Genomic DNA, 27,425 nt, shown 5'->3' with positions numbered 1-27,425 from the left:
AGCTGGGTGTGGATTTTCTGGTTTGGGATTAGATGGAGCCGATAACTCATAGAGACATATGTCCCCAGACAGCAGGGTGCTAAGGAGAGAATATCTGATTCCAAATGACAAGATTGTTCAATTCATCTCATTCGATTTTTTCCTGTTTTAACCTTAAATTGTATGAGAAGACCTCATCAGATGTCACTATCATCAGCTTGACATCAAATCAAATCAAATCAAATCAGGACCCCACACCCAGGAATAAATATAAAATTTGCTTCTCAGAATAGCTCACTGTTTAGTATAGGCTAGCTTTGGTGGTTTCGCTCTGGCAAATTGTAAATAGCAGATCATTACGATCACTTCCTTCAATTAAATGCTGGACCCCTTTGAATGTGCCAGTAAATGATGAATTGGCATCATTGTGAGCTCTGCATTCAAACCGGTGGAGTTTTGAAGTAGATTCAAATTCCAAGGAAACAACAGGTGGGACTTTTATAAAGGTGGCTACCTTTCTCTGCAAAGGTAGAGCCGTCACAGCAGGAAAAGAGGTTGAAGGCCATAACTGTGTCATGTGGCCACATACTTTTGGGCACACAAAGAGCTCCCACACCAGCAGGAAGAATGTTCTTACACACCCTTAGTCAAACGGAGCTGTTTCCAATGCTACTATGAAACATTTGTTTTCTTTTAAACTTGTTTTTCTTCCTTCCAAAGGTCGCCTTAAGTGGTGCTTAGGTTCAGCTCTCCAGGTTGTTTGTGAGCATGTCTTGACTAATTGCCAAATGGCAGCAGGGTTGATTGCCTTTTTATAACATGCTTGATAAAGCAAGCTCCAAAAGCTTGTGCTTCCCAGTCCCTTGCCTCAAAAAATGTCCTGTACAATTTCTAGCCCTTTCTCACTTCCTCGCTCTCCTTGCTGCTGGCTCCTAGGTTGCCTCGCTCAGATTAAAACTATCCTCCAGAACCCGTTCGCCTTGGATTTCCTCCCACCGCTCGCTGTCTTCTTCTGTCTCGTCCAGGATAGGGACTGACCCAAGCATGTGAGACTGGTTGAGAAGAGCTGAGGATAAAGAGCTGGTCCAGCTCCTGTACCAACCGCGATTGCTGTTGTGTGCATGTCGTGTAGCGGATGCCCAGTGCAAGCTATACACCGCGTACTTCTGGAGCCCTTTCATGCCACTGTTTTATTCCTGTAGAAAATGGGAGGTTGTGCTTCAAGGTGTAGCTCCTCACCTACACACCTAAATGTGCATTACTTAAATGGCAGATGGATAGCAAAATGACTGAGTGTCATCCCTCTGCATTAATAAAATTCATCTTTAGCTTTACACTTCCCACGTAGCATCCGCTTGAATTCAGAGGCTTTAATCCCTCGTTTCATTGCACTGGGTTTTATTCCTGGGTGACTCCGCTCAAGCTAAACCTGAATGGCAGAGGGGTGAACAAGCTCGAAAAATATTAATGATGCCAGTTCCTTTCTTTCATCACGGGAAACCAGGATTAGGTGCCCTGAGGTTGCAACAGGTAATACATCGCCTTTTTATAGGTAATCATTTTCATGGAAGGTTTTTTTTCACTGAAAGAAAAATGAGTGAGCTAGACAACATTTTTCAAGGGACCACAAGTATTTGCAAGTACAGATCAATTTTTAGCCCAAATGGAAGGGGGGAAATATAAGAAAAATCAAAGCATTTTGTTTAACCATTTTCCAAAATAAATATTCCAGTTTGAAATATTCCTTTCAAACTGACTTTTCATTTCTTAATTGACCTTGGCTTGTGTACTGTGTATTGTTTTGTTTTCGTTTTTAACGAGGATTTAATAACTCAAAACAAAATGAAATATTTTGTTTCAGATTTAATCTTTTGGAGTCAGTCTAGAATGATATTTTTCAGGATTTGTTGTTTCAGTTTTTAAAAAAAAGGAAAATATTTAATTCATTTCAATTGCAAATTGCAAAAAAATGTTCTGATGGTTTTGGTTTAGACAGCAAATGAAACTTTTCAGTTTGCTAAAAATCAAAGCATTTCTTCTGTATGGTAGTTATCCCTTTTTGTTCTTTTTAACTATTTTTAACTAAATATTATGAATTTTTCATCAAAAATGGATTGCAAAATATTCATAAAAATAAGGGATGATATTAAGGTTCAAATGAGTTGTGGTCAGTAAAGATTTCATGCTAATTTTTCCAAGGATGAAGGTGTTAATCTTGGGGTCCTAGCCAAAATTCAGCTACATTCTGCTAAATGAGATTCCCCCCATCATTTTAATTCAGAAGCATGCATTTCTTGACAGGTTGGTCTGAGCTTCTATATCTTTCCCTTTACGTGGCTACATCAGCAACAAATTATTCTTATAAAATACTTCGTGCAGTCTTTCTGATGAGTTTTGTAAAGAGATTTTGAACGAAATCATTTCCCTTTGAAAGCAATGACAAAAATTCCATGTAGAGAATTTGAGTTCATCTGGCAAAAAATATATATATATCAGAAACTTTTACCCTTTTTAATGTTGTTATTGTTGCAAAAATTATCTGGCAATAAACATCACTTTTTTCAACATTCAGTCTTTATTAGCAATTTTCTCCTTCCTTTTTTTTAACATCCAGAGGATTTATAAGCATTTCCTTGGAAAAAGATGAAATTAGAGATGCTTTGGCTAATTTTAATTAAGCACCAAGATTCAGGGTTTATTTATGACTCTTGCTTGGATGAAAAACTCTTAGATTCAGATTTCTTCTGCAATATTTGTGCTTAGAGTTCATATATTGCTTTCCATGACCGTTCTCTAGTATATATTTAAAAATTCTGCCTCCATTCCCTTTCTACTAGTAACTTAATTCATTAGAATAGGGTTGAAATCCGTGCAGTTTAATTACTCTAGAAGCAAATACATATCAAAGGGCAAATGAATTCCTGCAAAACAAATGAATGTGCTCCCATCCCTATTTGAGATCATTACACTGTGGCAAAAGGTTCTTCATTTTTCAAATGATATGTCCAAAGATGAACCTTGATAAACCCACCTTAGCCTGAGTATAAAAAGTAACACTCTATGTAAAAACAATATGTATCAAGAAATAAATAATAGCGCAAGGGAACTATTTTTTTTTATGCTGGCCTCATATTGCTTGTAGCAGAGGAGAGCATCTTATTTTCTTTATAAATGACAAGAAATGTGTATCAATTTGTTATCAAAGAGATTTTCCAACAAAATGAAGTTGCAGATGCATTCATCAGGAGCTCTGCTCCTCCTTCCATGAACTGAAAATCTCCTATTTGTCCGCTAGGTGGCACAAAGTGAATCTCCTCCTTAGTGGAAATAAGGATTGTAACTGAAATATTAATATAGACCACGGTATTATCACTTGCACATAATGTGTTATTCCCTCATGAATATTGAAAAACCCTTTCTAAAGAGCTCTAGATTTCCAAGTCTTGCAGTCATTTCACAGAGCCCTCCAGGATTCAGTTTCCCTAGAAAGGAATAGCATAGACTATTTCCCCACTCAAATAGTAAAACATACTCATTTGGGGTTGACACCCCAGACTCCACTTGTATGTACTTTCTCTAGGGGTCTGGGGAAGAAAGGAGTTCACATTTCTGCCCCAATTGGCAAGGGCAAGCTGTGCAGGAGCAAATTGCTCCTGTGCCGTAGCATCGCATCAAGGTTAGTGCCCAGAGTAGCAACGAGCGTCTTGTGTAGACACACCAGCTGTGTACCAGGAGCAGAACAGGCTAAGAAAATGCCATGCATGTAATAAAGGAGAAATCAAAAGCTTCTGCAAAGTTTTTGCAATGCTCTGGAAATCTGGAATATAACGGGAGAAGGTTTAAATGACACTTCGCTCTCAATCTGCAAGCAAAAAATAAAGAAAACCACTTAAAATGTAGTCTCAGCTCTGACACCAACTGCTTCTGAAGCCTGTAATGGATTTTAATAGCTGTCAATGAACTCACGGGGAGAAGGTGAAATGTGAAAACTCAACGCGGGAATTTGAAGGGCAGCATCCCGTGGAAAAGTGAAATACATGATTTTTAAACAAAGTGCAAAAAGAAGGGGTAATGACAGAAGTGTGTGTGAATTGGTCTTTATCCATCAGTCAGTCTTGCAATTCTGGGAGCCAGCTGATTGTCTAATAAAACATTGTATTATGGCTGGAATCTGAGACAAAACACTCAGAGAGGGAGATGACTGGGAAACTTAGAATTTGCCTGATAAAGCAACTGAATTTGCGAAGCGAAAGAGTCCAGATTGATGTTTCTGGAGGGCGGGCTGTGCTGTATTGCTGTGGACACGGTGTAGAGAATCCAAAATGCCACCAGGAACGTGCCCTGCGGCAAGAGGTCCTGAGGAGCCACAATCCACAATAATTATCACATGGAGCTGCATGTGGGATGACAAACATGCCACGCCAAGACATTCCCAGCATCCGGCAACAGTGCAGTGGATTACATTATTTCACAAGAATTTGAAAACACCAACAAAGTGGGTGTGTCTACACATGCATTTACTGCTCAGTAACTTACTGCGCAATACGTGGTTTTTAGGCTGGCATCTACACGTGAAGCCATTACAGTACAATCACGCTCTGTGCGGACTGACTTAGGACTAAAGTTAGTCCCAAATCAGTCCACACACACAGTGTTATTGCGCAGTAAGGCATCTACATGTGCATTACTGCGCCGTACTAATCAGGTGTAAATTTGCTACCTGCATAATGCAGGTAGCAAATTTACACCCAACTCAGCATAAGTCACCATAGTTACTGTGCAGTACAGGCATGCACTTGTAGACATGCAGCTGTACTGTGCAGTAATTTTCGGTTACTACACAGTAAATGTGTACGTGTGGACGCACCAGTGAGCATAAGAGAACAATGAGGGTGACAGCCGCACCTCTCGCTCAGAAGAATTCTTCACAAGATCGCTAGCCCACATGCTAGCAAGAGACAAATTCCTGGTCCACCTTTATTAGTCACTTTATTGGGATATTTGTTACCTGTAAGTTGAACACAAGTGCAACACACAATGTGATGCCAGGAATAGTGATAAGAGCCCTGCAAGAAAACCCAAAGGCAATAGAAGATAAACAGGTAAAACTCCAGGCTCACAGTTGTAAGAAAATCATCTCTAAAAAAAACTTCCTGGGGGGAAAAAACATGCCTAAAAAACACACTCAGGGGTGGAGAATGCCCTAGAAAAAGTACCGATTCTCCAGTTAAAATGATGCTGAGCCTTTAGGCTCATCAAGAGAGCACATTATCAGGTTAAAACAATAAAGGAAGAGTTTGAGGATGATTTCCAGGGTACAAGGAAGCTGTTATTTCAAGTCTGCAAATCAACAGACTCTCAATGAAGTCCAGATTAGAGGTAAAAGAACTCAACAATCCAATGGTTCCTGTCCCTAGAAAACTTCCTCTCCCCCTAAGGCCAAGCTAAAAAAGAGGCATTACTGCCCTGGGATTCATAAAGCAAGCAGAAAGACAACAAAATTCATACACTCACCGGTCACTGCATGAAAAATAGCACAATCTTTTAGTTATAAATAGGCCCCAAAGAATTGAATTAATATGTAAAAAGAGATTTTCCTGTACTTTCAAAGGGAAACATATTTTTCTACATACACATTCCCCATGCCCTGGGGGGACATTGTGTCCAGAGGATGCTATCTGGGTTGGCTTTGGCACTCTAGGTAATTCCCTGGAAAACACCACAAATTGGTGATGGTATAGAGGACAGCCTACTCCCAGTGCCTGTTATCAAAATAAAGAAGGAGAGCTCCCACTAGTAGATAGGATTCTCTTTAAATGGTTTTTTGGAAGATGTAACACAAATATGTTAAAAAACATGGAAAGATCCTTTAAGAATTGAAAACCTAAGGGAAGGGCCGGAAATTTTATCCTGGCCACAAGTGAACCATGATTTGAAGGAAAATACTAAGGTTTTGTCACATACGTCAAAACCCAGGCTAGGTCAGGTAAGGAAGAGCCTGGTGGCACCACAGGAAAATTGGCAAAGTAGACATAGGCTTGTCTATGTAAAACCTGTGCGTCTCTAATAAGAAGATATCCTACTAGAGGACACTACGCTAAAAATGTCCAACCCATTTTTGATAGACATAACAGATCTGGCATAGTAAGGACTGACAGCCAGCCACAGTTTAGTGATCATGAGTTTAAGGAGTGTGTGGTAGACACATCATTTATTCCCCACCATCTCCCAATGGGCCACCTCCCAATTTATTCCCCACCATCTCCCAACCCAATGGGCTGATAGAAAGCAATGCCAAAATTTGCAGGGAGCAGAAGCATGCACTGTCACTTGCTGATAGTTCATGCAACAGAAAACCAAAATCAAGAATCCCTTCACCATTACAAAACTGATGTTAGAGTCACTGGGGATGGATAGTCATGTACAGACACTGCTAAGGAAAAGCGGGAACTCAATATGGTCAGGGGCTCCAGGAACCGCCATTATGGGAAAGATGCTGTGCGTGTCTATGATGGGGAAACCACGCTTGAGAAGAGTGGTGGTGTCAGAAGCATTAGGCCCATGGTCATCCAAGGGTGCTGCCAGAATGATCAGATAACAGAGAAAAATGACACACCTCCAAATCTTAGAAGGAAGAGGGATGGGGACATAACAGGCAAGCCAGGAAGGGTTAAGATAGAGTACAGACCTTGAGATGACCATAGCAAAATAAGGAAAATCCCTGGTAAATCTGGAGCAATCTAAGGGACAGACGTGACATTGAAAGGAACCAAGGGCAGATTGATGTGGACTTCATTCGTTCAACGAATTTCCAGATGGGGCAGTGGCTGGAGAGGCAAATGAGTCAGGGGTTGATTTTTATTTTCATAAGATGTGCAGCAAACACATCAGATGAGAACAGGAGCTTAAGGAAGAGAGAAGGAATGAGAGTGGACGCAAAGAAGGCTAGTCGCCGTTACTAATGACATCCCTGAACTAGCTGAAGGGGCTGGTAAGGTCAAGCTCAGACCTGGGCAGGACTTTCCAACAGGGTTAAAAGTAGGAAACAAACAGTGGCGATTGTGAGTGTGGAGTCAATAATGCATCTTCGGATAAAAAGAAGCCAGCTGTGCCTTCTCCTAGACAGGCAGCCTGCCATCTACAGACAATAAGGCATCAATCATCGAAAATACAAGCCTGAGCCTATGCACATAACCTTTGCTTTCGGGTATACCTGGGCAGTCAACATTCTTCACTTTTATTATTACATGCATGCTACCGGAGCAAAATATCAGCGTTCAGTACAGCTCATGAAACACATCTATCTAAGTAGGAGGGTGACTATCTCAAAGCTGTTCCCGCAGTTGTATTAAAACAATGTTTACATAATGTTTCCTTATTAGACATAAGCAGTTTTCTTCTTGTATACGTTTGCCCATCTTCCGTGCCATCTGCTTTGCGTCAAACTTTGTAATAACAGCAGATTTGCTGAAAGGCTAGTTTTGTGGCACCACAAATAATGTACCAGATCTACCTTTCAGAAACAGTTGCATACAAGAAAGGTAGAAAACTGAAAGGATTTTCATAATCGTCGTTGTAATGATAGGCCAAAAATCAGTCTGTTCACAAAAATAAAGCTAAAATTGACTTGATGGGATGTTCTTCTCCACTATAATTGTTTTCTCTACAAGCATTTGCTTTGTGGCAATGAAAAATGTTTCAAAATTTTGCAAAGTGAAGTATCTGACTCCCTTAATTTTTCCAGCATGTTAATTTTGGATCCAAAGAAAACTCATTGCAGCTATTTTTCCTTTTATTCATCTCAAGAAACCAAAATATACAGAGTTGTGGAAAAGATTATCCCCCAGGATTATGCTACTATGGGTCTCGTTGTGTTTTTCTGGATTATGAACATTGGCACTAGCTCCCTCCTTTTGTATTTTCTGGTACTGCATTTACTTAAACATCTCAAGGGGCAGTTTGGGTTATGTAGAGACTTAAGCTGGCAATTCATCTGCTCTGAGAAGTATTCCCATTTAAGTGAGTGGGTAGCCAGATTCTCATCTACCTCCATGGAAAATATGGATCTTTTGAAGGGATCTGAAGGGAAAGGCAGTGCTCTCGTAGATGGGCTTCAAGAGTGTCTTTCTTCCTTGTTTAAGCAGTTGTTTTGGAAAAAGTCGGAAGGTATATGATGGACCAGCAAGATGGATGTGTGGCAAATACTGTAAGATCCAAAAAACAATCCAGCTTTATTAGTACAATTGACTATAACGAGAAGAATTAATGTGATTAAGAGAACTGGGATTTTTATGGCTCTGCCACTGACTTCTTGTGTTACCTTGGTCATGTCACCAATTCTTCAAAGATTTCACATGTATGTATGTTTTCGCTGTGATAGCTTGTATTATCATGGCAAAAAATTTAAAATATAATATTCCACACAGAAATATACATTACAAATAAAGCAACCAGATCTTTTCACAGTTATTACTTTCTCTAACTGAACATAACTGCCACTTGCTTTTAGTGTTTCATGCATGTCTGTATGAATGTACCCACGCACATTTCTTCCACCTTCCTTTCTTTAGTCGTCCTTAATTATTTCTATACCTCCCATAACCCCAGCATTTACATTTTTCTGCCAGTTTTGGCTGCTTCTTTACCACTCTGGTGTCTTTGCTTTAACATATAGCAACTTCTTGTATACAGTGTGTGCGAAAGCTTTTGGCTTCTGCAAATCCAACCTAGCTGGGAAAATATATTTGTAAATACCCATGTTGAACTCAGTGGGAGTAAAATTAGACCAGCTTCTTAATCCCTAAAGCAAGGAGAAAACTACCGCAACCTGGCACTGGGGGAATAATTTAATTAAAGTACACGAGGGGCTGAAATACTGTGTGGCTAATATATGGAGAGGAAATACTATTAATAAAATATTTTATGACTAATTGTTAAGCAGAACATAATGGGCCAATATCAAGGGCATGGTATGCTAAACAGCAGTAACAAGCTATAGGTTGATGTGTTCCAGTAACAATAAAATAGTATGTCTTCTTTTTTTGCCACAGAAGCAATGTCTTGAATGTACCCTATGCTTAAGCAGCATAAAAATCAAATCATCCCAGATACAATATGGCAAAAATATATTTCATCTGTTCACATTTGGAATAATGTACAAACAAATATTGAATGTCTCACAGAAGCTCAGGAAATTCAAAGATCCTTCTTCCCATTCTTAAAAAAAATAGTAATAACCGTTAATAAAATGGAAGTGAGACAGATAAATGTGCTTTGCAAACATGGATCCCAGGTTCCTATTTATGGTAATCAGTTGCATTTAAAGTCAGCTAATAAAAAGCTCTGTTTCCTAATTAAATTAAGTCTGAGTCCATCTCTCTATTACCCAACGAGAGGAAATCCTTGAAAACTGCCACACAGCTCCACACAAATTGCCTTTTCCCAAAGAGCTTCAACATCTAGAAAAATGTGCTGGGTGGAAGCAGTTGTATCAATAAATTGGCCATTAATTGGCAGGCTGGAGGGTTTTTACCCTCGGCATTTGAGAAATAATGAGAATCAAAACCATTAGTAGGCGGGGGTGGGGGAAAAAAACCTGAGAGAAATACTAGCTCGAGCTTTTCTGTCATCTTGATACTGCGTTATTTCTGGATTAGAGCTTCCCAATAATTTTGCTGAGAGTTACAGTAATTGTTTCTTAGAATATATTTACCATGGGTTCAGCATTGCATTGAGTAAAGTTAGCAAAAATTATTCCAGGCGATCACAGGAGTAGGGAGGCGATATGTGAAGAAATTCATACCGTCCTGCTCTTGATAGATCTGACCTTAAAAAAAAATAGGTGGGGGGGAGCTCGTGCAATCACACTGCAAGTGGGAAAAATGTGATTTTCTCTCAGTGGCAAATATTGCACTTTTTTCTTCAGGTCCATAAAAAGGAAGGAAGAAAGAACCAAATGTTAGTGTAAATTTCTCCATACCTCAAGATGGGTGGCTGTTCAGAGCAGCGCTGGAAAGCCACGTGGAAACCAGAATGGTACTACTGTGGCTAGCATCAAACCAAATCAAACATGGGTCTCCAAGAAGTGAGAAATTTGTGCAGCAGACAAATGAAAAAGGTCACCATTTCTCAAAACCAAGGAGGGAAAGACAAATGCACGTCTGGAGACCACCAAAGCACCCTAGATGCCTGGGACAAAACCCTACTAATAATCAGCGATGTTGCCAAAGTTCAGCATACTAAATACTCCTATTGTGTGTATGCTAGTAATGAACTCAGAGTTAAACAGTATATCCTTTGAGCCTGCTAAATGGGTTGCATTAATCCTAATGGTAACAAAACAATATAAAGCAAAGGCACTGGAAAGGAATATCAGGGCCAAGAGGCAGAGGAGAGTTTTTGGTGGGAAGCGAGCGGCACGACTTTGCGTGATCGACTTTAGTCAAAATAAGGGTGCGATCCTGACTCCGCCGTGCACACCGCGCTCCCACTGGCTTCGGCTAAGTGACACTCTCCCGCGTGTGGAAGGAATATAGCCTCCGCCTTCACAGTGTCTGAGATGTGAAGTATGACGCAGGTAACGGCACGGAGCACTTCAGACTTCAAGTTCGCATGTGAGTAAATTGGCCGTGCATGTGACTGTACAGTCCGCTTGTGTTACGTGCCCCTCTGAGCTTAATCCGTGTCTGTGAGAGCTCTTACCTTGCAAGCCCAGCTCTGAAATTCATGCTTTCCATGTCTTTACCTTAGGCCACTCCTTGCTCAACCCCACCAAAACCATGGCCATAGTATAAGTGGAGGCTTGTTGCTCTATATGCAGCTCCTGGGTTTTTGTGAGATATTTCCAACACTCTCTACATTTTTTCTGCTGTGCTGGCAGGCTTTGTTATGACCGTAATGGACCCTTTCCCCTCTAGTTATGCTGGCTTGAAATTTGGATTTGTTTGGCTTTATTTTGGGGAAGTTGCTCTCATTTTTTATCGTCTCCTGTCCAAAAGAACTAAATATTGAAAGCAGCACAGAAAAAAAAAGAGTCTGGGTGTTTGACTGCAATCTTGCTAGGGGTAGATTATGCCATTTTGCATCATTTAGCTAGTTTTGCTTTTTAACCTTTTCGTGGCATGCTAATAACCGTCAAGTAACTCCCAGTACATGCAAGGCAGGGAAAGAAAACTCGCCAGCACCAAATGACTTTCAAGGTACTTCGAAATTCCCTCATTCTCACTTGATCAGCTCACCTGGTCATTCTCGCCTTCACAAATGAAGACAGCCATCTCGCCCACGTTCCCTGCACAAATTAAATGCAGATTAAAAACAAGGAGCAGGACAAACTACAGAGAGGTTTCACGTTACTAAGAACTCATTAGAAAATATAGTGAATGGGTCTGCCAGCGGTGAATGTAAATGAGTGAGATTCTATTGTGTACCGGCCCAATGCACAATAATGCCATGAACTTTTCAAAAACATGAAAGAAAATTATCTAAGGATCATGAGCTGCAGGAATAACTGGGTCTGTCACTGTGAACGAGCGCATAGAAATTTTGCATTGAACTCATCTTATCCTATTACCAGGCAGGACATGTATAGTTGTTTCATTTAGATATATTGAGGCCGAGATTCATGAGAATGTTCTGCCCACTTTGCAGCGCTATGGCAAAGGTAAAGAGCTGTAACCCTCACTTATCTGCCTGCTTAAGTTAAATTAGGAGTTGCTTTGTTTCCCACAAGGAGTAAAGAGAGGGTACCAGTGAGCTGGTATCCCTTTGCTTGCTGTGACAGATATAATCTCCTGCTCCGAGAGTTTATATATCTGTTAATCCTCATCTGTACACAGGGAGACTAATTTGCCATAGTAAATTGGTCACTGCTTGTGAGAATCTTTCATATTTTATTTTCTGTTCCAAGTCTGAGATAAGTATTGCGGTAGGAGTTGATCTCACTCCCACCTTCGCATTTGTGTCACGTGGGCTGTTCTCATCAGGTCAGGAGAGGACTGAAAAAATGACAATAGATTAGCTACATGCACACATTTCACTTTCTTCTAGAAATGCAGGTGCTATTATATTTCTAATGCCATTCATTTTACTGTGACACTTTAAGGGCCCGGTTGTCCTCACATGATTTTGCCATGTGAGTAGTCCCAGAGAAGCCAATAGAAATACCTGTTATAATGAGTTTTCCCAGCAGTAACTATTTACAGGATCAGGGCTTAATTCCCTGCTTCACTATACTCTAGAGTACCAAAAAAAATTAGGAGAGTGGATGATAAAAATATACTTCACAGTGACTGCACCCTCCTCCTGCAACTGCATCAGTAGTTCCAGTCTACTGCTAGCAGATGAGAGAAGAGATGTAACTCGGAGAAAGAGGAATGGTGCCCATAGATGCCAATTTGCTGGTACCCTCTCTTTACTTTTTGTGTGAAACAAAGCAACTCCTCCCTTAGAAGGCCACCGTCATGCTTGGACAGCAGTTTGGGAATGGGAGAGCCCTTCCTACTGTAGTCCAGGTGGTTTTCCTTCATGAACGGGATCCATAAAAATAGATGTGCAGAGTGACATGAATGTAGTCACAGAAAATGATGGTGCTGAAGGGTGAGTTCATACATACTTGAGTGAATCCACACCTAACATTGTGATGCAAGTCAGTGAGTTACTAGCAGGGATGGCCTGGTGTTCCCAATGAGCCGGAAGACGTTAGACACCCAATGCCGACGGGGGAAAACACAACTATAGAAACCAGTAACTCGAAAGTTTGTCATCTTGCTTCGGATGGGCCTAAGGGTTATGAAAACAGATAGGATGCCTGCTGCGTTTACATTACACGGTGTTGTTCAGTTTCAAGTCACTTCCCTATTCAGCTTCCCTAGATAAACATTAGCCGAGCTGGCATTCACTTTGAAATCTGAATCTAAGAAATGGAAATCCTGAGCTGTAAACGATCAGACTTTGTTCATATTGCCAGGCACCACCCACAGAACAGAACTCAACGGGAAGGGTGTGGACAATGTCATACGAAACGGCCACATCTGCTTGCATTTCATCACTGAAATGGTAAAGTTTGACTCCAGCCTGACCTTGAAATTCACAAGCTCCAGCGAGGGGAAAAAAGGGAAAATAACTGGAAACAGCGAAAAAATAAGCAGGAACTAAAACAAGCTGTGACCGCATGGTGCAGAAAGAATTAAAACCAAATGAGTAACGTATCAAAGTGTAGAGTGAGCTGTATAATTTCAGCTAGCAGGCTGCCAGCTTTCACAAATATCACTAAGTTGGACAAAACTCCTGAATCTATTGACCACCTACCCTCACCTGTATGCCTAAGGGACACAATTGGCATCTGAAAATTATTTAAGAAGAAAGGGCTTAAAATTTCCTTTTATCAGCAAGCTGTGACTCCTTCACAGCAATATTCAAGCGAACTGCATGTTCCAATGTCCCATAGTACATAATGATATTTGTTAACAATTGCTTACCCAAGACAGTGGCCCTGTTCCTTTACTGGGATAAACTGGAAGTTCCCCACGGCAAGACCACTTGTATAAGGCCAAACCTTATATATATGAAGAAATAAAAATAATAGTAGAAGATCACTAGAGATCACACTATGTAGAGAGATGTAAGCTTCCTAGGACAACAGCGTTAGGAATTGTTTCTCATGTTTGCAATCACGGTGGCCTGTGTCCTGCACCTTGCAGTCACACAAGTCATTCCCCTCGTCTGATCTGGAAGTCTGACATGTAATGTAGAATAGAGAGTGCATGCAAGCGTTTGCAAAATTTGGGCTTTGTGGGCTAGTTTGCATTTTCCAAGTATGGAGCCATTAACACACAATTCCTTCCTGAGAACGTGGCAAATATCACTTTTGTGATTCATAAATTAAGAAATGTAGGCAAGAGATTTTTAGGGGCTTTGCCCAAGGCAAAACAGTCTGTCAGTGGCAGGAATTAAAACTTGGTTCATTTCGGCTCCAAGTTCCAATTATATATGTAATCTGAAAGTATATCTCCAGGCATGCACCGCGGTGGATTTCTAATCAGGTGCCTTTCCCCTCTCCATCACCCCCATGCTTGTGGCTATGGTTTGGACTCCTAAAATATATTACAGATGCAAGCTCTGCACCAAAAAGGGGGACAGGTTTCTGATAATGAGCTCCATTATATCAGCTAGCAAGTATGTGATCCTTATGTTTACGTAGATTATTAGGTGCAAGACGTGGTGTGTATCAACCAGGGCATCTCACTCATTCTCAGCAATTATCCCTGTTGAATATTTATTCACGCTTTGCCCAGCCTGCTTTTATAAATGTCCTGGGCTGATGCTTCCATCACTGAGCGAGCCCTGTTTTAAACCTAATCAAGGCATTTCTACTGATCTCTTCCCCTCCTCTTCAGGAACCACTTGATAGCTACTGTGCAGCTTCCTACTGCTCTCTCTTAAATTGTGTAAGCCGGCAAAACTCCTGCCTTTTTGGCAGAATACTGTATATATAAATAATGACACTAGTAGGTATCATATCTTCCTTTCCCCAGGAGACAAACAGTGTGTGAATGAATTTTATTTTCCCCAGATAAAAACCCTATTGAAATCAATGGCAAAATTTCCATGGGTCCAGGAGTGAACTTGTCATGGTATGTTTGACTTCGTACAGCGCCCAGCGCACTGAGATGCTGATCCCTGCCAGGGGCCGACGGCTACAACTGTAATATAAATACCATAATAAACAATCCGAACACATCTGGGTTTGGGGAAAGCTTGTACCAGGAGTCTCAAGCTCTGACCCATCTCTCATTTATATGGATAATGCAGGGTGCAAAACCACAGGTGTTTTTGATCCAGGTAAATAATCCACATAAGGGATTCCTGGGGCTGGATCCTGTGGGTGTCAGTGCTTATGGGCCACTAGCATCAGTACTGCAGGATCAGGTCCATAGTAAATTGTTAATCTATTGGTTTTACTAGTAGCACTTCTGACCCTAATAAAGATTTCATTGGGAGGGTTTGAATGTCAGCATGACAGTAAGTTTTATATCCTGCTTTTTATTTAATGCGGGCATTCAAAGGGATGGGGAGCATCTAAATGGAGCCCTGCGCTCTATTGGGGAATTCAGCTCCTTCCTCGTTTCCTAATAAAATATTTACAGTCTCTCCTACCAGATTTTCTTCAGGCAGCCTGTGTAGCGCCGACCACGTTCTGGGAACCAGACATCCTTTCGCAGAACGAGGCTGTGGTTTTTGTAATTGTTCTTTTTGAGCTTTTGCCCTTTCATTTGCTCCGAGTAGGAACCACAGAGCCTGGCCCTTACTCTGTCCAGGATCCAATAATCACCTTTTAATACTCGCTTTATAGAATAAAAGAATCTAGGATGACAAGTTCATTAACCAAAGCCGTGAAATGGAGATGGGGTTGCGGTGTAGTGAACAAACCAGTTCTGGGTTCTGTCATCCAGCCCAAACACACTCATTTCCACCACCTCTGGAGCTGCCTGTACTTTTAATCTGTCCTGCTGAGTCACTTGTATGAGCCAATGATCTCCCCTGTCCTATATGCAAACAAAAATAAATTGACAGCATTAATCCCTGGGGTAGTTTAATTGATTCCAATGGAGCCACAGCCAAAATAAATTAGGCCTAACATCTTCATCTGGGTTTTATTCCATCACGGCTGTCTCTGCCTTGTCCACAAGCCACTGTACAACTGTAAAGTTGCAGAGTCTATTCCTGCTCTCTGGAGATCTCAGTGCAAAGTCACTACAAATCACAAATCTCAATTTAAAAAAGATTAGGGTCTGTACAATGCAGTAAAACTCTTATGTCAGGATTTGAGTGCATTATAAAGCGATGCATTAAAATCAGCTTCTTGGACTAAGAAGCACTTCTCATTTCCCTTCTGTCATCCACCTTGAAGCCATTACAGCAGTTTGGTGATCTAAAGGGCCTAAATTGGACCCTTTTATACCATTTTCAAAGCCGGCCTATTGATCAAGCCAATGTTTGCGTGCCGGATTTCAAGTTGCTTCTGTAAATGTGCAAGCAGACAAATGGACATGGAAAGTGTTGTGATGTATTTAAAAGCCTATGCAGGAAAAAATATATCTGTGTATGCCTTCTAAATCACAGCCAAGTCTCTTTTCCAGCCACTCAAAGACTTGTTCCAGGCTTTCCATCTGATAACTTTGTTTGTAACTATTTGCAAATGAAAGATTTGTGACAGCTATTGTCAGAGACTAAACAATAGATCGGAGATGCGCCAAGGAAGCTCAAGATCTCCCTCCCCCCTCCCAATGAAAAAGACAGTTGCATCTGACAGCTGTCCATAAAAATCCTAATGTACAAATGGTATAATATAAACTAAAGAGAGACCAAAAGTGCTGCTGAAAAAAAGAAAAATGAGCTTGTTAGAACAGTCTGTATTACAGCTGTTTCCCCTGACAGTTTTCTGTACCCTAATATGCTCAACAAATTGGCAACCTGTCCTTATATATTTGCATCAAGATTCCCTTAAGGGAAATGTCTATATTATTCTGTTTTGGATAAAGGAAGCAGTTTGATATGACAGGTAGGTCAAGTGTTTCTTTAATAAAGCGTATGGGTAGCAAGAAAGAAATAGGCTATTGTCAATGACTTGACAAATAGGTAGATTTTTCCCCCCTTGAGTATAGCCAGAGAAAGCTACTAGATAAATCACTCTTGTTATTTTGATTTAACCACTTCATTGCTGAATGGGCTTTTTTCCCCCTTTAAGACTGTGGGCCACAGGAACAGAATCCCTATAGACTCTGTAGTGTAGGCTTTAATTATATTATGTAGGAGTAAGCATGGTCAAAGTTTTAAAACTGCTATGTATTAAACATATAGGTATTATATATACATGTGGGGGAAGGGAGGTCTATTTCTGAGGATTTTTCAGATATATTTCTTTCCCAAAATTACAGTGGCTATGTGCACATCATAAAAAGACCAGCTCTACGACAACATTCAGTTGACTCCCCAGCAGTGCCCTACCCAATCCTCTTCATCTTCATAATCGTTCTTGTAGGTACACAGGCCTTGTTGGATATCCTGAAAAAGAATGAAGATTGTCCTAACAGAAATAGTCTCTCTCATGCCCACCAGGCTCTTTTTAAGGTGTCTCCAACTGTGGTACCATGATATATATGGTACCAAGTCACAGAGAGAGAAGCATTATTTTAAGTGTCTATGATTATCTGAAGGTCTTTTGATCAAGATCTTAAAACTTGAGGTTCCTCAATTGTAAAAATATCATAAGCAGACAAGGATGTTTGGGTGAATCTGATATTGTCTGCCTATGTCCTTAGACCAACACAGCTACAACCTACACCCCTGTAAAAATATTATGGCACTTTTTACAAGACCAGGCATTGGCTCCAGTCCTTTGGCCAAACTCTGTCCTCCTCACTCCTTTTCCACAACATGTTCTGTGTTGGCCTTTCACTGAAGCTTTGAAAGCCTTCTTCCTGAAGCGACTGTATTTCTTTGGTGGATATACTTATTTCTGCATGTAAGAATTCATCATTCATCATTTTCCTGAATCTTGGGAGGCGTTTGCATGGGCCCAAAGTGGGTGTAAATCCACAACATACTGACTGAGTGGCATTTTCCCATTTTGAATAGATGAAATGATGATGATGACGACGACCACCCAGATCCATGCTATAGGGCAGTGCTTGTGCAGAGCATGGTAGGCTGTGAATAGCTAGCCCTGGCCTGCTTGCTCACAGAAAGAGAACTTTTCCAGTAACCCACAGCTTTATGAATGAGAAGGATGGCTTCCTGCATTGTTAAACATGTTGCCACTGCTGCTGTAGTAGTTAGAGATGGTGGTTGTTTTATTTTATTATGGATAAAATATTGACTGACCTTCTTTATGCCAGATGAAGGTCCCAGGTATTTATTTTCCCCAGGATAAGCACGGTGTCACATTGGCACCAGCTGAAATAAGGATCTGTGCTCAACAGCTAATGTCCCCAGGCAGCCCCCTAAGCAGCTACAGGATGCACTTGTGAAAGCATTGGTTTGTGCATGCACATTTTTGTAGACAGGCAAGTTGCTCTCATCTTTAGTGTTTGTGTCCAGTATGTCCCCCAGGCCATGGAGAGATTAAGCAGTGTTTGCCTATGAAGTTCCCTTGTTTTCTCAAGCAGCTTTTTGGCAGGGCAGGGTATTATCTGACAAGATGCACCATGATGCAGATGCCCTTGTCGCTGTTGCAGTTGATCGCGTAACTCTACATAAACGGTTTTCAAAGTGTGGATTAGGGAAATCCGTATTTAGGGGCTTTTTAAAACACAGATTATTCCCCCAATTAATTCTAAAGGCCCCCTTGGAGCCATTAGGCCCTATTGTGTAAACACATGGAGCAGAACATTTCTTACATTCTTATTATTTACCCGATAGAGTGGGGTTTACAACTCTGCAGTTGAAATTCCCTCTTGGTTGCAACTTGGCAGGTAGGTTCATAGGCCAAGAGGGAATTCTTTCCTGAAATCCAGATAAAAATTAAGATTGTGTCCTTTTCAGCAAAAAAAAAAAAAAGATCTAAGATTGCTATGGAGATGTCTTGACCGGCTTTTGCCCAAGACATGCAGCAAGATCTTTAAAAGCAGATCTCTTGGGAACTTCCTGCTAAAACGTTGGAACCTGTATGTCCAACTACTGGAAATCAAGATTAAGAAACCTTCAAACAATTCTCCCCTGTCCTGTGTTCCTGCAATAATGATCAACCAGCCACAACTCACCTCCTTGCATTCAAGACTGCACAGGGAGAAACCAACAGTGGCTAGATAGATACTGGGCCCTGCCCTGAAACACTAGCGTGGACGAGCAAATGAATCAAAGAGTAGGTGGGTTCGTATGTGAAAGAAAATAAGACTCTGTCAGTACTGTGATTCAAAAGTGATCCTCACTGGAATTTAGAGAAAGAGAGGCAAAATTGAAACAGAGGTGATTCTGCTTTCAGCAGGGGGTGAGAGTAGGTGACCACCTCAGATATCTTCTAGCCCGATTTCTCTGTGATTGTCTGACTCTTCCTATTTGTGTTATATTTGGTGTAACTTTTTAAGATAAATGCTGCTTCTGTGCCAGATTTCTGAGTGAAGTTAATATAATCCAGTTTTATTCTAATTCAGAGCTGTTTACTGGCTCCTTTACCTTTTTTGTGGGCACGATGACTACTGAGCGCTTGATTTTTAACATATCTTCTTGTGAGTTAAGATTGTAAAATGTCATTGCCTTTCCAGCACACTCAGCATAACAATACTACTGCTAGGCTCTTTCAGGTAAAGAAATGTATTATTCCCCAAATATCAGCCTACATTGCTGCTTTCATTACTTTCTAGTGAGTGCATTTTCTCCTATTTATAAGTAAGCATTTCTACATCCCTGTCCCAAACAAGGAGGGGCAGTAGCTTTCTATTATATTTTATTATTTCTGTATGTAGAACATGGAATTTACTCTTCTGGCCTGTGAAAGTCACTCCTTTTCACCATAGATGGTAGCGCACAGAGTTTGGCTGAGCACGTTGCATTTGCCTTATTAAGCCATATGCAAGGTTAGCAAATAGGCAGCTGATGACTATGCTGGGATACAAATCTAAAAAGACAAAAAGAGAGGAACATGAATAGCCATGATGGGACTGGACAATGGCAACCTGCCTGCCTCCTCCCCTGCTCCCAGGTAGCCAGTTGGGTATGAGAAACATCAAAGCAGAAACTAACTTTAAAGAGCCTGAAGATGAAGCTAGCAAAATTATAAAGTTGGTATAAGTCTGTGGCAACCTACCTCCTACATAGTTTTAATCACTACCTTTGTTTCTAGTAATACCTCATATTTTTAAAGTAAAAAGTTGGGGTTTTTTTAAACTTGCATATAAGGGGGCAGGAGTAACCCAAAATGGGATAACGGCACAACACTGTGGAGTCTGAGCTGTCCTGACTTACCTCCCACTGCTTCAAGATGGAGCGGAGACAGAGTCTAGGTGCATCTTCAACTCAAATGAGATTTGTTAAAAATATGGTTGTCCCCTATTCTATTAAGACTGCTACCTGTCTTCCAAGCAGCAGCAAATGTCTGGCATTTGACAGGGCAGCTTCCTAAGGGAGGACAAATCAATATTCAGAGTCCAGGTCTACTCAGACTTGCTGTGATTTATTAATGTGCACCTGTGCTAAAGTTAGGTCTCAGCTCAGCACCAGGTCCCAAGAAGTCGTTCTGCTTCAATTCTGATTCAGAGCCTCCAGGAAGTGAGCACAGTCTGCTTTAGCTGTGCCTACACCCAAACCCTTAAATAACCCCAGATTAACAGTACAGCATGTCTTCCTGAAAACCAAAACTTCCTTGAGTACTAAGAAAGTAAACTGAGGTATGATACTTGTAAAATCACCACCTGATGATTCCTGCCATTGAAATATATTTACTCTTGCAACCTCATTGTTTGTCACTCCTGCTAAAACTTCTAGCTAATTTTCATTAATGCATGTTCTGCATAATTCAGCTCTATTTCCATGTTTTCTTGTATGGCTCTTTAAGGCAATTTTAAACTGGTAACATTTTCCCTGGAAAAATTTTAAAAAGAGCAAAACTTGTCCTTTTTGATCTCTCCCTCTGCCCTTTTCCCCCCCTTCCCTCTCCCCCAATGGAAAAAGAACTAATTGATAATGTTGCTAATTTAGGTAACATTTTCTGGGATTTGAATATTCTTTCCTAAAATTGGAGGTAGTTTTTTTTCTTTCAAAAATTAAAACATTTCAAATGAAATGAATTTTTTCCAGACTTTTTTGTGAAGGAAAAAAAAAAGCCATTTTACATCAAAAAACCCTGTTTCTGCTGGAGAAATGTCAACAGGCTCTAACAAGTCCTTGCATTATTTGTTGACTTTCTGCGTTTCTCTCAGCTTTGCCCATGAAATTACCATTCAATTTCACTTTGGCTTCTGGTCAGTTTCACTCCCTTTTTTTTCTCATCTATTAAAATAATGCTGATGTGTTTGAACTCACAGGCCTGTCAAGGCAAATGGAAAAGCAACCTATTTGACTGAAAATATATATTTTTAAATGTAACAAAAACATTTCTCTTCCAATTATATTTTTAAAAATCGTTTTCCCCCCTCCTTTCATCTTTTTTGTCTTCAAACCTAAATTTTGGCCGTAACCAAGCTTTCGTATGCCCTCTAATATGTTTTCAAAATATGTTTAATGGTGCTGAAAGCTAAGAAAGCTTAAATATAATTCCAAAAAGCCTGAAGCCACCAGAACCCTAAAGCAAACATCATTAGAAAAACTCAATAATAGAGGTTTCAAGGAAACCTGAGTGTTCACTACCAAAGCAGAAATGTTATCTGTGGGAGGAATATGTGTTTTGTCATTTGGACTCTTGAGCACTGTTCAATATTTCTTTATTTCACCCCCAGAAAATCTGTTTCCAATGTTTCTGACATGGAGAATGCTGAACAACATCAGTAGGAGCACAAGTTGGTGGAAAGCAGGATTTTAACAATTGCTATTCAGCTCACATAAATGACAGGCGCACTCCCCTGTAGCTGGATTTCTCAGGAGAGACAGATAGTGAATAAACAGTGATTTGTTTATGAAGGGAAGAGACTGTTTCTCTGATCATGTGAATTGTCATAGGGCCCAAACCGGCATACCTTAGCCAATAAGCCTTACATGTGCAAACAAGTTAATCTTTGCTAAACCACAACGAGGAATGGAAATACTATCCCCATTTTACAGAAGAGAGAATGCAGACAACAAGGATCACAAGAGGAGCTCCTAACCTGAAGATCTTCACTCTGTCCATGAGCCAACGCTACTGCTCAGAGTGCCCAATTCAAAACCTATTTAAGTCAATGCAAAGATTCCCTTTGATTTCAGCTGGCTTTGGATATAGTCCATGCACAACGCTCCCAGCTGGGAAAGCTTGCTAGAGTCATGCCTATTTTGGAAGTTCTCACCAATGCTGATGGTTTGAAAATACCCATTTATCCTGATTTCAAAAGCCAGGAGCAAATAATTTTAAGACTAGCCAACAGAATATATGATACAATATTTAGCCATTTGCATATTTGAAAACCACAGCAGTTGGTCTAAGTAGGCATGAAGGATTCTGTATATAATGGCATCTTTGGGTAGATGTGTCGGTTTCTGGGTGTTGTAGTTTTAAGGAAAATTAGTCTCTTCCTTTTACTCACCCTGGCATTAGAGTCTAGTATTAAGTCACAAAAGCCAGCTGTGTGTTTGGTGGCGTCTAGGATTTTATTGCACACACATCTCCACTGCAGTTGCTCCAAAAACTCACTCTTTACAAAGAAGTCGCTGCTGTTCCTTCCCAACAAAGACCTCCAGAAGAGAAAAGCTCGTGGTTTCTATGGAGAACATTCTCTGCTCTTCCACCTCACTGGGGTAGACTGGGGTTCAAGTCACTCAGGACTCAAGCCATCCCCTTCACGACTGGGTAGTGTCATTATTGTAAGCCAAGAAGAGCCAAACCAACAACAGCAAAAATAGTTCTCCTGGACACACACCACTGGTCCAGACATAGCATTGCTAGGACATATTCCTCTCAGAAGCCAGGATTTAATACACTATCAGGTGGTGTCTTCTGTATCTTCAATAGGTGCCTAGATCCCCTAGTCACAGAGGTGTAACACCCTCTGTGCCCTGTGCTGCTATGGTAAGAAGAGCAGTAGTGGTGGCAGCGAGTGGCGCACCTGTCACCCACCCCCACTACTGCTTAATCATAATAGATCCTTCTCCCCTCCCCACCTGATGTGTTAATAAATTAATTAATTAGCACAATCATTCCTATTACTGATTTTTTTTTCACTGAGAATAGACTATAATTAAGAGGTCAATTAAATTAAGAGTGCATACCAAACTGATTCCTTTGTGCCCCATAGAGGAAGGAGTAGGGGATGCACTGCCGGCTTGTGCTTGTCTCTAAATATGAAACACTCTGGGCAGCACAGACCACGTGTCTATTCTGCACGAAAACCCCATTGTTTGTGCATAGCCTCTCTGTAGCGAACCTGAACTAATTGCACAAGCCTGCCATCAAGCCTACCTTGCATCAACAAATATCAACTGAAAACGGATGGCATTTAACTACTTTTCTCAGAAGATGATTTCACTTGCACAATACATGATGGGCTGTGTAAAATACACCTATTGTGCTATTAATCACTGCTATTCATCCTTCATTTTCAAAGGCAGTTCAGACCAGTGTTCTGGGTCCCCTTAGACTCCAAGCTTGCTTAGTGAAATGAGGCGCTGTGCTGGGAAGGCAGAATAGAAAGAGGACATACTTGGAGCGAAATTTGGGCCACCAGTGAAGTCAATGACACCAGCACTGACTTCAGCAGCTCCAGGGAGTTTATGGGTGCAGAAACACTGGCAATGAACACTACATGGGCTTCTCTGTTATGGTGGGCAGAATAATTGTATAAAATACTTGCATATTTGAAGATAATTCACAGTAGGTCCTGATGTGCAATTTGAACCACCCACACAGAGTCCAGTTGAATCCACAGGGTGCCAGATGGGTGCAGTGGTCTCTTGATGGGGGTCTGATAGGAGATCCGGGCCTCGCTTTTTGATGAATGCTGTATTTAATATATATGACACAGGACACCCAAACCAGAAACATCCTGTCTTGCTCCCAGCCCATCCAAGCACCTTGGCACCCAGACGCCATCCACGCATGTTTCCTACACCAATTTTGTATTGCTCTTTTTTTTTTCTGACTTTTGTCAAACACTGCATCAAATTTGCAGGGTCCTGATTTTCACATTCACATTTCCAAGCTTTGGTTTGTGTCCTTTTTTTTTTTTTGACAGAATTAAAGAAAATGCTTGTTTTTACAGTTTCACCACTCCACGTGCTTTGACTGGGAAGCTACCTTTGTTAGAAAAGGGATTCCTTTTCCCTTGAAAAATGTGCCTGACTGCATTTATGAGCATAGCCTCTGTTACTGAATTAGCAACAACACGGGAGGAAAAAAAACCTAAATTCAATGAACCATGATCAGGCTAATCCAAGGAAATCAACACGTGTCTCTGCAGACGTCTCAGAGTACCACGCGCTAAGACAGGAGAATCCTGCTTAACGGCCCTCTCTCATTCACCCCAGCAAATAACTAACGGAGTGTTGCCAGCCTTCACGATTGTATTGCGAGTCTTGCAATGTTCGGTGTTTTTCCTTAGAGCTGGAGATCCCTTTCCATTTGATATTGTATTGTCAGCTTTTACTTAAAATAAATTATGTTTCTAGCCCTCACTGAATCTTAAAAACCAAGCTCTAAACAGTCTAGCGTCAGGAAGCAAATGAAAGGAATCTGAAATGCCACATTTTTCCATGTCAGTATATTTAAGCAAATCTTGTCATTGCGGGAGGCGCTGATTCATGCTCTTGAAAGATTGCATTTCATAATACTGCTACGGTCTAACAAGCTATATTTTTAAAACTGAAAGGACTCTCGGTGTCATAGCAAGGAGTAAAAAGTGCATTTGTTGCTCTTCTTTTTGATTTGACCTTTATTTCTTATTTTTTTATAACTATGTCTGATAACTTCTTTGAAAACACTGAGAGCCACAGTTTCATCCCCACCACCTAGTTAAGCACCACTTAGCACTGACCAGCAGTTTCCTTACCAGGAGCAATGTATATTAACTCTGTCCAGATTAAAAGGTAATCCTTGCCATTCACAGTCATTAGGCTTCCCTGATTTCTTGGAAAATGTCACCAGAATCTGTATCTACACAGTATTTCTCTAGCTAAGCATTTTCTACCAAAACTACCACCACTGCAGACACACCAAGAATAGCGCCACTGGGAATACTACTTATATAGACTGACATCCCTGGGTGTGCCTACATAGATGCTTTACCGCCCAGTAGACTGATCTACTGCACAGTAAAGCATCACTGTCTACATGTGCACATATTTTCTGCACGGTAAATGAGTCTACTGTGCAGTTAGTTACTACCCATAATTACAGGTAGTAAACTAACTGCACTATAGATACTGCGCAGTAGCGTATGTGTAGATGCTGGCCAGGAGCAAACTTGCTCCCAGTCATCCCCAACACTAGGGAGTCACAGGGGACTGGGAACTCCCCCAGTCCTGGCACTACTCAGCTCCAGGCTGTCCCCAGGAGCTGGGCACTGAGCAGAGCTGGGATGGGGTAGCTCTCTGCTCCCACCCCTGTCCCGGGCACTTCTGGGAGTCGAGCAGCACTGGGAGTCAAGAGCTCCCTGCTTCCCCGCACAGCCCAGGATTGGCCGGGAACTGTCTGGCTTCTGGGGCAGCTCCCAGCCAGCTCTGGGCTGCAAGAGGATTTCTCTGCACAGCCCGAGGCTGGCCAGGAACTGTCCTTCTTGAGGCAGTGCCCAGCTAGCTCCGGGCTGGGCGAGGAAGCCCCACTGAGCATAGGGCTTGTCCCCGTGTGCACGGGGTGGGAGAGCTCTGCAGCTGTCTCCCAGTCCTATGCACATCAGGACTCCTCCCAGTGTGTACAGGGCAAGGAGACAGCTGCTGCTGCAGCCAGAAGGGCTCTCCTTGACCCCTGCACATGGGCCCTGGCCCCGTGCTCCCTGCCACATCCCGGGCTAGCACCCGGGGGGAGCCTGGCTGCTCCTGGGGCTACAGCAGGGTTGAAGCAGCCCTGTACTGGGCTTTTCCCATTGGGGACAGATTTACTCCCAACAGGGAGCATGTGTAGACATGCTCCCAGGAAAGGCTTACTGCTCAGTAAACCTTTATCACACGAATTGCACATGTAGACGTGCCCAGGGTCATCTAATCTGTATTTCATTGGCACCACACTTCTAACAAGGAACAACCCAGCCTCAACAAAGAATGACAGACCTGAGGCCATATAGGGAACATCACAGATAGGCAGGGGCCCAGCACCAAGCACATGCACCTCTCCAAGTCCTTCATTTTGTGGTTCTTCATGGCAGCATTGGCCAACCTGGGCCCCCGATGAATGTGCCCCTCAGTGGGTCGCTAGTTCTGTGATGAACCGTCCATGCAGAGATATCCAGCTACTGCTACAGCACAACAGCTCATCTAAGCAAGCTCTGGGGTAAGCAGCAGCATCTGAATAACTGCCAGTTCCAACTTACCAAAAGCCCTTTTATTTATTTATTTTATTTATTTATTATAATGCAACAATAAAAAAATGGGAGGGGGGGTGACAGCAGCAATAGATTTAATGAACCTTTCAAGTTCTAGCAGAGCAACTGTGACCTCAGCTTTAAAGGAACCTGTTTATAAACAATAATCTGTAGGTCTGTTCTGTCATGTCCTACAGCTGTGTATATGCATTGCCAACTGCCTTATACACGCTCATGAAAAACTTCATTCATTTGTGTTCTGGTCTGTACAAATAGTGTCAAGGAGAAACAACCACCAGTCAGCAGATCCATCATCACCATGCCATTTTGTGGTGGCCATGATTACTGTAGCGTCATATACAGTATGTACACCCCATTAGGGCTGCACTTCTCGTAGCCAGCTTCTGTCACCGCAAGCAGTTAAAGCCTTTTAATGACACTTATCCATCTATAGAGCCTATAACAGCAGCAATGACAGTGAAAAACTGCAAAGCTTCCCATGTTTTCTATCCCTCAACTGAACAAACAAATAGGATTTTCACATCAGTTTTCTGATGCTAAATTGTCTACTTTTGGGGAGAAGCCGAGCGATCTGAGGTTAGCCTCTACACAGGAAATATTAGCAAAGCATCATAAATCATACTTATTTTGCCATAGCCTGAAAGTGATAAAACCATTGAAAAGGGCTACTTTATTTATAAAAGACATATGGAGACCCGCATCAAGCCAGGAATGAGTTCATTTTTTGCCAATTAAATGTAGCTTGTTCTGCAGTTGGAAGTATTCAAAACAAAAGGCAAATTGTCAATGGCGTGCCTATGAAGTGTGGTTGAAGACAAATATAATTTGTGCGGGGCCTTCAGTAAATCACACATGCTATACTCAAAAGGCCTGCTCTTAAGATATGCCCTGCATTCGCAGCTCCCATTGATCTAGGAAGGAACGAAAGATTTTTATAACATATCATAATAGAATGGTATATATCTTTGGCTTATTTTAAAGCAAGATGATTTACTTATAATAAAAGCTTAAAGGAAAGCATTAGCTCAAAAATCATGTCAGTCAAACTGCTGTCTACTTACTATAATTATGAATGGCCCCAAACATTACCAGTCCCATAAGAAATGAACTTGTGTTTGAAGACCCATTTCACTGTTTGGTCAATGGTTAGTTGCACCACTCTCACTGCTCAAGGAGGCACTCATAAAAACTCTCTTCCCACAAGTCTATTCACCAGAAGCAACAATCAGAAGGGAGACAAGGCAAGGGGTTTGTGGAGAGCAAGAGCAGCAAGAAAGAAGGGTTATCCAAGAA

The 27,425-nt window shown here is 41.4% G+C and overlaps 1 long non-coding RNA gene across 1 annotated transcript; it reads left to right on the top strand.

The window, feature by feature from the left end:
* Positions 1-24,704, top strand: LOC109280945 (uncharacterized). The gene is made up of 3 exons (XR_002087437.2): positions 1-1,509; positions 9,905-10,592; positions 21,408-24,704. It is a non-coding gene; the product is annotated as an uncharacterized LOC109280945 (long non-coding RNA).
* Positions 24,705-27,425: the final 2,721 nt, after the last annotated feature.

This window comes from Alligator mississippiensis, chromosome 9 (genome assembly GCF_030867095.1).
Source record: "Alligator mississippiensis isolate rAllMis1 chromosome 9, rAllMis1, whole genome shotgun sequence".
Taxonomy (NCBI): domain Eukaryota; kingdom Metazoa; phylum Chordata; order Crocodylia; family Alligatoridae; genus Alligator; species Alligator mississippiensis.
The sequence above is the reverse complement of the archived record's forward strand: the minus strand, read 5'-3'. Positions and strand labels throughout refer to the sequence as shown.